General features: G+C 39.5%; 1 protein-coding gene and 1 pseudogene across 2 annotated transcripts in view; one reads left to right on the top strand and one right to left on the bottom strand.

The window, feature by feature from the left end:
* The window catches only part of RNF144B (ring finger protein 144B), a 181888-nt gene that overhangs the window by 146529 nt on the left and 20676 nt on the right, over nucleotides 1-14683 (bottom strand). The gene's annotated exons all lie outside the window — the stretch shown is intronic.
* Nucleotides 921-1942, top strand: LOC308515197 (annexin A2-like; annotated as a pseudogene). The gene has a single exon. The product of its transcript is annotated as an annexin A2-like (transcript).

The following is a 14683-nucleotide window of genomic DNA, read 5'->3' as shown; positions in this document are numbered from 1 at the left end:
GCATTAGCGGTATGGGAGCAGTAGGAAAGGGAGGGCAGCTCATAAGGCTGGGTTGTTAGCCATGACTAGAACTGAACTCCACAGGCCTTACAATCATCCCACCCAAAGAGGAAGAAGCTGGAACAATTACACTCCTAACTCCCACCAGCCATTGACTGAGTGCTGGGGGTTGCTGTTAATTCCCAGATAGTCAAAGTCGGAAGTCTGAAGCCAGTGAAATAATAAGATCTTTAAGTGGGCAGAGCACTGACAGTATAAACATATCAATATATTCTTACATCAAGTAATTATGCAAATAACATGCTAACTGCCTGCCCCCTTCCCACGTCAAAACAAATAGTCAAAATCTAGCAGTGAGGGTTTAAGTAATTACAGCCAAGAAAATAGTTCTAAGTTTAAATATCCTTTCCCAAACAAAAATTCCTAGAACATCAAATAATAACATTATATGAAAATAACAAAAATAAAGATTTAATGTAATCTTTTATTAGGCTTTGGATTGCAAACTATTTTGACAGGGGGAAAACTATGAAATTCGCCCTACTAAAATATAACAAGGATTTCTAACACAGATCCCAACACAGTGTCAACAAATGGTTTATTGAATGAGCTGGCGGTGAATATAAACAACTAGAAACATAATTCATTTGTATATTTCAATGCTTCAAAGAAGGGAAGAACTTGCCCATAGACACCTAATTGATCCAATTTCTTAAGAGAAAAAATATATAGTTTTTAATTTGGTTTTCTCTTTGTTGATTGGTAATTTAAATATAGGTTGGAGAAGAGCACTGTTGCACGTCTCACTTCTGAAGTCTAATACCCCACCCCCCTTTCCTCCTTTTTCCAAAAATGTCTTATAGGCGCTCAGCATCTGGGGATGCTCACAGCTCTCCCTGCCTGGCCCAGCTTCTTTCAAAATGTTTCCTGTTCAAGAAATTCTGTGAAAGCTCAGCTCGGAGGGTGATCACTCCACACCTGTAAGTTTGTATGGGTCAGTCAAAGTCTACCCCAACTTGGAAGCCCAGTGGGATGCTTTGAATATTGAAATGGCCGTCAAGACCAAAGTTGTTGATGAGGTCAACAACTTTGTCCACATTTTGTCCAACATTTTGTCAACATTTTGTCCAACCACAGCAATGACCAGAGACAGGATATTGCCTTCACCTACCAGAGGATCAAAAAGGAACTTGCATCAGCACTAAAGTCAGCCTTGTCCAGCCACCTGGAGACCGTGATTCTGGGCCTCTAGAAAACACATGCTCGGTACGATGCTTCCAAGCTGAAGGCCTCCATGGAGGGGCTGGGGACTGATGAGGACTCTCTCACCGAGATCATCTTCTCAAGGACCAACCAAGAGCTATGGGAAATTAACAGAGTCTACAAGACTGATCTGGAGAAGGATATTATTTCCAACACATCTGGTGACTTCTGCCAGCTGATGGTTATCCTCGCAAAGGGTAGAAGAGCAGAAGATGGCTCCATCATCGATTATGAACTGATTGATCAAGACGTCTGGGATCTCCATGATGCTGGGGTGAAGAGGAAAGGAACTGATATTCCCAAGTGGATCAGCATCATGACCAAGCAGAGCGTGTCACCTCCAGAAAGTATTTGACAAGTACACGAGCTGCGTGACATGTTGGAGCGCATCAAGAAGGAAGTTAAGGGAAGCCTGGGAAATGCTTTCCTAAACCTAATCCAGTGTATCTGGAATAAGCCCCTGTATTTTGCTGACCTACTGTATGACTCCATGAAGGGCGAGGGGACGTGCAATAAGCTCCTGATCAGAATCATGATCTCCTGCAGTGGAGTGGACATGTTGAAGATCAGGTCTGAATTCAAGAGAAAGTTCAGCAAGTCCCTGTATTATTACATCCAGCAAGACACCAACAGTGACAACCAGAAGGCACTCCTCTACCTGTGTGGCGGGGGTGACTGAGGCCTGTGGGGCTCCAGCATCCTCCCAGGCCCACCCTGTGAGGATGAAAGCATTGCCTGCCCCAATCTTATTTTAGTTCCTAAGCATTCCCTGGCTTTTCCATCTAGTCTCCCCTTTTAGACAAAGAAATGAACATTCCAAGAGCTGGAAGTGAAATCTATAATGTGAAACACTTTGCCTCTTGTGTACTGTGTTGTAAACAGATGAATAAGTTGAATTTTTAATTTAGAACAAAAATAATGTCTTATATACCCACTGTTGCCTCACTGTCTGGAATTTTCATGCTTATGTGGATTCCCCATCTGCATATATTAAAACTTTATTTTCTCCTGTTAATCTGTCTCCGTTAATTTGATTATTAGCTCAGCTAGAACTTAGAAGGTGGGAGGAAAAGTATTAATATTTTTAGCCCCCACAGTTTGGGGAGCCAGCCACGAGAATTCACTGGCTGGGACAGGACTAGCCCCCTGGACTGCTGCAGCTGAGAGATCATGGGATTCTGACCACGGCCTGCAGAGGTGGTAAGCATTTTACCTGTCAGCCTCTCTGGTCTCTTGTCCAAATGGTTTGGTGGAAGTTGGAAGTGGGAGTCCTTTTCTCTCTTCTAAAATTAGATTGGCAGGAGAAAATATTTGTGAAACTAGCTTCTTGGGCAAATGTGACTGGTGGAAACTTGTTTTGAGTACTCTTGTATTGATCCAGTTCCTTCCAGAGATGGCCTATTATCTCCACCAGCTGGATGATACCTATTGTTTGTTTTTGAAACATGCTGATTTTACTTGAGTCTCCAAAGCACTGGCCATCTGCGGCTGCCCCAAGCTCAGGCAGATGAGCATTCTGAGAGCTGCTGAAAAGAATATAGTTTTCTCCAGAGAGCAGATTGCAAGCCTATGATGTGTTGAAGAATGTTTCACCTAGTTTTCACCTCTGTATATACTAGTAACTCACCAATTTTACATCTATTGCCCCCTCCAGAAAAATGACAAGCATTTCATGGTCACTTCCTGGGTGGATATTAAAGAGTATTGGAAATAGCACATGCAGCTGTTAGCTTCTACAAATACACAATCAAAGGCATTTAAATGCCCAGTCTGCAATGCTGGCAGCGAAAGACAAAAATAACAGTTACTTTTTTTTAACCAAAGACAAATGCCAGATTATGCCTGAAAAAGGCAGGATCAGCCTATTTCCTAGGTGAAGAAAAATAGCGCCAATGTCAACAGGAGAAAATGGTCTTTGGGAGGATGCACAGACACAACTAATTAAAGGCCTTTTAAGATAAAAATAACTTGGTTTTGTTAAATTTGAAAAGAAAAATATTGGCCTCAATTGCTTTTTAAAATTAAGAACAAGATTTTGTGGATAAAGAAGTGGTGCATATATACAATGGAATATGACTCAGCCATAAAAAAATAATTAAATCTTGCCATCTGCAGCAACATGGATGGACCTATTGTGCTGAGTGAAATAAGTCAGATTATTTTACTTATAGTGGAATCTAAAAAATAAAATAAATGAACAAGTAGAACAGAAATAAACTCATGGAGAACATTTTCACAGTTGCCAAATAGGAGGAAGTTTGGGGGGCTGGGTGAAAATGGTGAAGGGATTAAGAAGTACAAATTGGTAGTTACAGAATAGTCAAGGGGATGTAAAGTACAGCAGAGGGAATATAGTCAATAATATTTTTTAAAGCCAATAAAATGTAAAATAAAACTAAGGACAAGATTTTAAGTATATACAACAAAATGTTAGCTCTGGTTTTCTCTGGGTGATGGAATTTCAGTGACTTTTCAATTCCTTCCTACATAAGTGTTACTTAATTTTATGACATGGATATGTACTTCTTTTATTTAATTTTTTTAATTTATTGATTTTAGGGAGAGAGGAAGGGAGAGAGAGACAAAAAGAGAGAGAGAGAGGAAAAAAACATTAATTTGCTGTTCTACTTATGCATTTATTGATTGATTCTTTTTTTAATGTATTTTTTATTGATTTTAGAGAGAGGAAGGGAGATGGAGACAGAATAGAAACATCGATTGGCTGCCTTCTGCATGCCCCATATTGGGGAATCAAGCCTGCAACCCAGGCATGCGCCCTGATCAGGAATTGTACCAGCAACCTCTTCGTGCAGGGGTCAATGCTCAACCACTGAGCCATACTGGCCCTGCAACTGGTTGATTCTTGTATGTGTCCTGACCAGGAATTGAACCCATAACCTTGGTGATGTACTACCTTTATAATCAAAGTAAACTGTATAAGCTATTTAACTTTGAAAAAATGAGGGAAAGACAAAATAAGTAGAGAAAATTTATAAAAAGAAAAGAGAGTACAGTGACTTTGTAGTACAACTTGAAATGAGGTATTGTGATTTCTCCAACTTTGTTTTTCTTTCTCAAGATTGCTGCAGCTATTTGGAGTCTTTTAGGATACCATATAAATTTCTGGAGAATTTGTTCTAGCTCTGTGAAATATACTGTTGGTATTTTAATAGTGATTGCACTGAATCTGTAGATTGCCTTGGGTAGTATGGACATTTTAATGATGTTGATTCTACCAATCCATGAGCATGGTATATTCTTCCACTTGCATATATCTTTCTCTATCTCTTTTTTCAGTGTCTTGTAGTTTTCCAAATATAGGTCTTTTTGCCTTCTTGGTTAAGTTTATTCCTAAGTATCTAAATTTTTTTGTTGCAATGATAAATGGGGTTGTTTGTTTGGTTTCCCTTTCTGAGAGCTCATTATTGGTGTATAAAAATGCCATAAATTTCTGGGTATTAATTTTATATCCTGGTATGTTGCCAAATTCATTGTACTCAAAACAGCCTGGTACTGGCACAAGAACAGGTATATAGACCAATGGAACAGAACAGAGAACCCAGAAATCGACCCAAATCATTATGCTCATTTAATATTTGACAAAGGAGGCAAGAACATACAATGGAGTCAGGAAAGTCTCTTCAATAAATGGTGTTGGGAAAATTGGACAGATACATGCAAAAAAAATGAAACTAGACCACCAACTTATACCATACACAAAAATAAACTCAAAATGAATAAAAAACTTAAATGTAAGTAGTGAAACCATAAAAATCCTAGAAGAAACCATTGACAGCAAAATCTCAGACATCTCTCATAGCAACATGTTTATGGATACATCTCCTAGGACAATGGAAATTAAAGAGAAAATAAATAAATGGGACTACATCAAAACAAAGAGCTTCTGCACAATGAACAAAATAACAAAACCATCAACAAAATAACAAGAGTGCCCACTCCATGTGAGAACATATTTACCAATGATACATCCGATAAGGGGTTAATCTCCAAAATCTACAGGGAACTCATACAACTTAAAAAAAGGAAGATAAACAACACAGTTAAAAAATGGGCAAAGGACCTCAATAGACACTTCTCCAAAATGGACATACGAAGGCCAAAAGGCATATGAAGCAGTGCTCAAAAGTCACTGATCATCCAAGAGATGCAAATCAAAAGGACAATGAGGTACCACCTCACACCTATAAGAATGGCTACCCTCAACAAATCAACAAACGACAATTGTTGGCGAGGATGTGGAGAAAAGGGAACTCTCATGCACTGCCTAGAATGCAGACTGGTGCAGCCTCTGTGGAAAACAGTCTTAAGTTTCCTCAAAAAATTAAAAGTGGAACTGCTGTTTGACACAGTAATCCTACTTCTAGGAATATATCCCAAGAAGTCAGAAACACCCATCAGAAAGAATATATGTATCCCTATGTTCATAGTAGCACAATTGACAACAGATAAGAATTGGAAACAGCCTAAGTGCCCATCAGCAGATATGTGGATTAAAAACAGTGGTACATCTATACAATGGAATACTATGCAGCTGTAAAAAAGAAAGAACTCCTACCATTTGCAACAGTATGGATGGACCTAGAGAGCATTTTGCTAAGTGAAATAAGCCAGCCAGATAAGTATCACATGATCTCACACATATGTGGAATCTAATGACTGCCATAAACTGATGAACAAAAATAGACCCAGAGACATATAAACATCGAACAGACTGTCAAATCTCAGAGGGAAGGCAGGGGAGGGGTGTGGGGGAGAGATCAACCAATGAACTCATATGCGTATATGCATAACCCAAAGACATAGACAGTGGGTGGTGAAGGCTTTAGGGGTGGTGGGAGGTGGGAGAGGACAACAGGGACATATGTAATACTTTCAACACTAAAGATTTATTTTTTAAAAAGAAAAGAAAAGAGGGAATGGTGAAAAGAGAATATAAACTCATTCCTTCAATCATTTGACAAAGAAGTCTTTAGTAAGACACCATGTTAGAGCACAATAAGTATAGAATGTGGCTGTTGTTATGAAAACAAATAAAGGGCTTAGACAAGGGGCAGAGAGTACTACGCATAAAGTGGTCAGAGAAAGCCTGTCCAAAGAAATACTTAAGCTAAGCTCCCAAAGAATCAAAGTTAACCCTATGAAAATGGTGGGGAAACAGTATGTGCTAAGGCCCTGATGCAGGAAAACCTTAGTGACTTCAAGCTGACCCCTACAGCTAGAATTCAGAAAGAGGCCCAGTGGGATAGAGATGGGGAGAGGAAGGAAGGAAGAAGGGGAAGGAGAAGGTGGTTAGAGAGATAAGCATGTGCCAATTCCAAAGCCCAAAATGAGGAATTTGTATTTTAATCTCCATACAATGGAAGCCATTAAAGGACTTTAAGCAGGTTACATTTTAAGTTGATTGCACTCATTGCCCAGTGGACAGAGTGGAGAAAAGGACCTGGTTATTGTTGTAGTTATAGTAGTACTTCTGCCACTTTCACCCCTGCATTTGCAGACCCCCAAAATCCCTGCAGCCTTAGATCCTACCTACCTGGCAACACTGCCCCATGTAAGTCACTAGCCATTTTTAGTTCAGCTCCCAGTCATCCCTGCAACCTTCACCCCCAAAACCATAAACCCATCCAAATAAATGCCCCCCACTCTCTAGCAATCCTTCCACACAGACTTCACTGCACTTACTCTACAGTTTCCATCTGCAGCCTTCTAGGGCAATCATGTCAAACTTGTGGCCTGCAGGCCGCATGTGGCCCACAACCAATATTTTTGCAGCCCAGTCAATATAACAGCATGTAAGAAACGTTTTAATAAAAATTTCGTAGCTTCATTTTCACAATATCCTGTTATATATAACTAGAGGCCCGGTGCATGAAAATTCATGCACTGGGGTGGGGGGGGTCCCTCAGCCTGGCCTGCCCCCTCTCACAGTCCAGGAGCCCACAGGGGATGTCCTACTGATGGCTTAGGCCTTCTCCCTGGGGAGGCGACCAGGCCAATCAGAGGAAGGTGCCGCCCCCATCACCCCACTGCTGCTGCCACTGCCGGCCGCAGTGGCCACCTGCCCTCAGCCCTCGCAGCTGCCACGGCTTTGTCCAGAAGGACGTCCAGAAGATGTCCTGTCTATCTGGTCTAATTAGCATATTACCCTTTTATTAGTATCAATTATTAATAATGAACTACAATGTTTGCTACCCACTGATTACTATAATCATGTTGCATTCATTTCCCTTACACACCTTATGCGCAGGCACACCATTTCTCTCCACTAATACTAGCAGCAAATATTTTAGCAGCCGATTGCCACGTCATTAGTCTTGTACTCGTTTGGTGTGCGCAACAGGAAATATTTCGTTTTTGGAGAACAAGAAAAATAGGTTTATTTGCATTATGCTTATTAATTTATACAGTTATTCAGTGTCTGGTAGGTTAATGTTCAAGAAAAAAATAATTTTTATTAAAATGTTTTATTATTTTATGTTAATGATGACTCATTTATTTCAGCCCTTTGTATTCAGCATGTCTCTATCGAAATAAAACTATGTTTCTATGAAAATTGAAGCTTTGGTTTTTTGGGGCCCACACAAACTAAACCTTTTTTATTTGGCCTATGTTAGCCTTTGAGCTTGACATGCTTGCTCTGGGGATTAAGCCTAAGTCCCATAACCACCCTCTCCTTTATTCCTCTGCTTACCTCCTACTTCAAACCCATGCCACCTTCTGTGTTCCTACTGCTAGTGTCACTGTGTTTTCTTTGCAAATAATTTTATTTCATTGAATTGTAAAATACCTGCAGTTGAAAAGGACTTTAGAGACTTTTGGGGTCAACCTGCAGGTTTTTATGACAAGGAAGCAGGCCTGGCATGATTAGAAGGTCTCAAAGGTTAGAATTCCTGACTTTCCATCTAGTTTCTTGCATAATTTTAAGCAACTTTTTTAAAGTACATTTACAACATGCTTCATGTTTTACAAACCGCTTCTATACAGCATCTCATAAAATCACTCATTGCAGGTAACAGGTATAATGAACCTGAGAAAGCAGAGGGCTGAGAAAGTGGCTAAGCCAGGCTTGGACATAGTTCTTCAGGCTCCAAGTACAGCAGGCATAAACTACAAAAATGTCCCTATAGCCCTGCCGGTGTGGCTCAGTGGTTGAGTATCAACCCATGAACCAGGAGGTCACGGTTCAAATCCTAGCCAAGGTATATGCCTAGGTTACAGGCTCGATCCCCAGTGTGGGGCCTGCAGGAGGCAGGCAATCAAATGATTCTCTCTCATCACTGATGTCTCTATCTCTCTCTCCCTCTCTCTTCCTCTCTGATATCAATAAAAAATATGTATTTTTAAAAATGTCCCTATAAGCTAGATGAAGTTAGTCCAGGGGCATTAAAGTCACAGGTATTTCTGCCCATTATTATTGGTTAATTATACCTTTGTATAATACCTGTGTATTAGTTTTACATTCCTTCTGAAGATCAAATTGTTTACTGTAGTTTAGGAGGAACTTTATCTAATACTGGGGGTTTATTGGAATGAGGGTGAGGGCTTCTGGGCAGGAGAGAAATTTTAAAGAACAAAGAAAATGAAGAAAAGGGATGAAAACTTTGCTAAGTTTATGATTTGACCTAGGGCTGGATGTGGATGCAGACCAGTGCCATCTGGCAAATACCATTGTCAGAAGATACTCTCTAAAACTGGTTTTCTTTTTAAGTAAAAGTTAACACAGCACAATGCCAATATAAAATAAAAATGGTTTCATGAAGTTCATTACTAAAATATTTGTATTTGCTTTGGTTTTTGTTTTGTTTGTTTGTTTGTTTGTTTGGGGGGGGGGGGGCGGGAGCCTGCAAAAGTTATACTCAGAAACTAAGTGTAACTTTGCCATCAATTTATTTAGCAGAGGTTCATGGTGGAAATTATAATAATTTCACAAGCCAATAACATACAAGATAATGTATCTTACTAAACCAAATAAAGAAATAACATACTCCAAATAAATAACATATTAATCATGCTATTGTTTCAGGCAAGAGGAGATGAGAGAAATAAAGTCCAAATTTAATACCTTTTTAAACTCAGGAGAATCGATGATTAACCAAGAGCTGATTTCCAACTGCCAGGGCAGAAGTAAAAGTCCCTAGTTGCTAGAGCACGTTGCTAGGGAATGAAGACTCTACTGTTGGTAGGAGGTCTGATCTCTTTCACAGGGTCATGCACTGTCTGAGGAGTGTCTTGTCAAGAGGTACCCAGAGAGTTTTTAGGTTACGTCACCTCACCCAAACCAAAACTCTCAAATAGTCCTCACAAACCCTCAATATTCGTAGTTTAAATGTCCCCTTGCCTGAGTTGCTTCTCCACGGGTTCTCTATCAACAAGCTGCTGACTGCTTATCAAAGAGCAGAAGGAGAATGATGGCATCCTAGCGTGACTTACTTCATGCTTGTATCAAAGCAAAATTTTTTGTCTTTGCCCTAAAGAAGTGGATTAAAACAATTTGAGTCATAAACAAATGAGTTTGAAACAAGATTAAACCAATCCACAGAACTATATACAAATTGGATTATTTGTACTATACTTTTTCAGCACATTTGAGCTTCAGAGGTTCAAATCCAATGTCAAAAAAATTCTAAGTGACAAAACAAAAAATTTGTCCTTGGTTGCTTTGCAGGATATGAAAAAGATTGCTGCTTCCGAGTAAATATATTTTGGAACGCATTGCAATTAGTTCTATTCTTGTTCTGAAAGTGGATAGGGGTGAGGGGGCCCATATAACTGACACTCAGCCGCAGCAGCTGATGCAAGCCGGGCACCCAATACTCACACAGGAGAAATGGCTCACTCTTGCCCTCAGAGCCCAGCAGAGGCAGGCTAACAGGACATTTACATAAGAATTAGTGCTTCCTTGCTCTTTAGTTTGCTTTTACTTTGAAGTGCGCAACTTTTTTTTTTCCCCCAAATATCAAACCCATCTCCTTATGGTATTTAGGGACAGTTACTTAAGTGTGTTGTGAAACCTCTCACGTGTGAATGAAAAAAATCTGCACTTAACTCAAAGGCCAAGTATGTAAGAATATAGCTCATTCCCTTTGTGAACAGTTGCTGAGCTAAGAAGAATCTTATGGGTCTTTTCAATGAAAGCACAGAGTGATGTCATTGTTGGGATTTTCTTACTGTTATCCATTGGACTTGGAGAAATGGCTATGATAAAAAATCAAGCAAACAACACTACTTGTTTTTTTCATTTTGTTTCGTTTTTGTCAAAGATACAACTGTATTTCAACACAAGGACCTAGAAGCAGAAACAAGGACGGGAGCAACACACATAACCCAGAAGTCAGAAAACTCTTGATGGCATGTGTAGGAAAAATCAGTCTCATAGGTACAGTTTTTCCACCTCTGCTCCCCACTTAATGCAGACGGATCACAAGAATTCTCGCTTCATATTACACAGTGTTTTACAAAGTATCATACTTTAAAAAGATATTCGCTTGTAAGAACATGTAATAAATAACTTCAAAATGCAATGGGTATTTAATTTTAAAGTGTGCCTTTAACATTTATGTAAAACGTTTTTTGTACTCGTTCAATAGACACTTATCTGGCCACTGGGTAAAGCTAGCAATAAAACTACTGGTCCGCAATGTGTTAAGAATGGGGTCAAAACACTACCTGAGACCAAGAGATAAAGAGCCTCAAGGTCCAGGCTGGGCTTATCACCCAGTGTGGGAATATCTTCCCCCGCTGCAGGCTCAATGTGTACACCTTGGTTCGGCATAAGTGTGTGTGTCAACAGCCCTCAGGGACACCCCCAGTTTAGGAGTGCTGGTCAGGCCAACTGTACCCACTGGCCATGGGAGACAGACTCCCACTACTGGAGCTGAACTTGCTCTGTCTCTTTTATTTTTATTTTATTTTTTACTTTTTTATTGAATTCATTGGGGTGACATTAGGCTAAGAAAGAATGTCTAAAATAGCAAGTGTTCTACTGAAAATAGTCATGTAAATGCACATCTCTCTCATATCATCGAATCTGAACACATTTCAGGACCTCCTCTGTGTTACTGCATTCCATCGGGTTCACACTCCTCACCAATTAAGCCACCCAAGTTGTGACATGTGGAATCTGGCTTAGCTCAGTTGAGTGCTGTGAGCCTGGTGGCATAGAGGAGTCAATAAAATACCTCACCCTGCATACTTCTCATACCTATCCAGAGACCCCAAGACTGTGGTTCACAAATATACAGGAAGCTTACAGTGCGCTACCTCAGCCTGGGGGCTTACGCATTCCTCAGCATTAACTGACATCTGGAGGACTGTCACCTTTTCTAACACTGTGCTCCACTGTGAGTAGCCTATGTTTAAGATTAGGAAACATGACTAGTTGAAGACGATAAAACTGTACTGCTAAGATCATCCTTTTCCAACTTTTTAAAGCACTGAACGGCGCTTTTGTACACAGGAGTTTAAGCTCTATGAATTCTTGGAACTGAGTAATGGTTGTATTTGTGTTGTTTTCATTTCTTTGGGTCATTACACTGAAACTGTCTTTATATTTAAGCTTCAGATGAAAGCAGGAAATAAAAATAATGTTCTAGAAATACTAAATAAGTAACAGTACTAAAATGTCACGTGTCTGCTTTCTTAAAAATCAAGTTTTACATTAAAAGCATTTTATTTGCCACTGAATTAGCACAAGGTGCTGGGAGTTCAGTGCAATAAGCTTGTATTTTTAGGCAGTTTTTGATTCTTAGATGTATATTTTACAGCCAACAAGAATGACAATCATTATGGATAACATTCTCCATCATTAATATATGCCTAAGTAAAAGAATACATGCCCTGGTCAGGTGGCTCAGTTGGTTGGAGCATCATCCTAGACACCAACAGGCTGGGGGGGTCAATTCTGGTCAGGGCACATACCTAGTTTGTGGGTTTGATTCCCAGTCAGGAAGCATATGGGAGTAAACTGATTGATGTTTCTCATACCAATCTCTCTCTTCTCTCTCTCTCTCTCTCTCTCTCTCTCTCTCTCTCTCTCTCTCCCTCCCTCCCTCTCCTCTCTCTCTAAAAATCAATAAAAAAATCCTCAGGTGAGGATTAAAAAAAAAGAATACATGGTACAATACAACTAAATTAAGCTCCAATACAAAAAATAATAAGTAAAAATAAACAATTCAGAACATTGTCTGTATAAGCAAACAACTGAACTGGCTTTCATAAATTACTTAGTCCCTTTACCAACCCATTAGGTAGCAATGAAATTAATATACCTTCCACGGGCACCTACCAAGTAGGGGCTATGGCTCTGTGGCCAGCTTACTTTTGGCTCTGAGAGAGCAGAAATCAAAAGCCAGAGCAAGAAACCTGTGACAATGCATCTGCCATTTAAGAGGCACGTGGCACCTGACCCTAAGGGCTTTGTCACTTGAGCCTTCCACCCAAATTCACTGCAAACCGAACATTCTGAGGATCTGATAGCTGAACCTTTAAGTGCAGCCACCACTTCACTTCCACCAGAGGAGAGGGTGATGCTGAGCCTGCCAATACTTTCCCAAGGCCTTAGGACTCAGGAAGAGTATGGCAAGTCTAGGCCAAGTTGACCAAACCATGATAAACTGTCAAAGATCTTGGCATCCACATCTCTTTAAGAAATTGGAGAGATTAAAAAAACAAGTTAAATAAAACAACACAGTTCCACTTCATCCTTAGGGGGCTTTTTTGAAATGGCAAAGTAAAAAAAAAAAAAAAAAATTTAAAGTTCTTAAATATAAGAAAAATACTTTCAAATGTCAGAAAACCTGGAGGGAAATATATATATAAAGATAGATAGATAGATAGATAGATAGATAGATAGATAGATAGATGATAGATAGATAGATAGATAGATAGATAGATAGATAGATATTGTTGTTATTATTTTTGTTAATCCTCACCCAAGAATATTTTTTCCATTGATTTTTAGAGAGAGTGGAAGGGAGCAAGGGAAATAGGGAGGGGGGAAGAGAGAGAAAGACAGAGAGAGAGAAACATCAATGTGAGAGACACATTAATTTGTTGCCTCCCACACATACCCCAATCCGGGCCATGGAACAGGAACAGGCCCTTGACCAGGAATTGAACCCATGACCCTTCAGTGAGCGGGCTGATGTCCCAGGGCTGAAAACTATTTAAAAAAAAAACTATGGATAACACTTACAAAAGAAAACAGACTCTGAAAGTACAGAATATCATGTTCCGAGACAGTTCAAGTTTTAGATGACTTAAGTATCACTTATTCCTTGAACTGTTTTACTAAGACATACTTCGACTGGGTTCTTATATTTTAAAGTTATGTTTAAGATCCCCATCCCCAAAATAGCTAGCAGCATGTTACTCTGATTTCCTGGAATTACAGATCAACAGGGCTAGGAAGATATTCAAGATGATTTGTTTCAACACCTATTTATAGATGTGTGTCCTGAGACCCAGACAGCATGAAGGTTATATGGTGGAATATGCAAACTGCAACCCTGATTTCTTGATTCTTAGTTTAATTTACTGAATCTTGCTTGTGATTTATAATGACAATAGTTCAAAAAATGCTGAGATTGGTTGCAGCAGTTATTCCATGCATAGTTCGCTACCATAGGTGATAAAAATAACTAAAACAGAGATTCAAGATAATGATACAGAAACAAACCCCTCCTCCCCAAATATTCTCAAACTCTCAATAAGAAAAAAAAACAAACAAAAACTTATCACTCTTTTTGCCCTAAATTGTCAAATGTGTTACCTGAATTCTTCATTTGCCTTTAATCCTACAGTCTAAATTAGAAACATTTTCTTCCTTAAAACACCTGCTCGGCAGGTTTGTAACCTGAGGTTACAGATAAGCCCCACATCTCAGTGGCTTAAGACAAAAAGGGTTTCTCATTCATGTTCATCCGGGGGCACTGCCTGTCACTATAGTCCAGGAACATAGGCCAATGGAGTAGCTACCATAGACAGATCCCCACAGGGCCTCATATCATGGATTAAACACTCCTCTTCAGAAGTGACACAAAATTCTGCTCAAAAATCATTGATAAAACTGTTCACATGGTCGCATCGAACCACAGAAGGTCAGGAAAGCCAGAAATATATGAAGAATAGCATTATTGCATACCCTGTATTTCTAAAACATGAAAAACTGGATATTAACCTTCTTTGATTAAGTACCTAATTTTTTTTATCATAAGCAGAAGCAAAAAAGAATGTCACTAAGAATTAAGAGCCTTCATCAATAGCCTTTGTTCAATTACCAGATAACCAAATACGCTGGCAAGATTTCATTTGTCAATAACAGGTGTGGCTCAGAGGCTGAGCATCAACCTATGAACCAGAAGGTCATGTTTCAATTCCCCATCAGGGCACATGCCCAGGT

This window comes from Myotis nattereri, assembly GCF_964212035.1.
Source record: "Myotis nattereri genome assembly, chromosome: 3".
NCBI lineage: Eukaryota > Metazoa > Chordata > Mammalia > Chiroptera > Vespertilionidae > Myotis > Myotis nattereri.
Note: the sequence above shows the minus strand (reverse complement) of the source record. Positions and strands in the feature narration are given on the sequence as shown.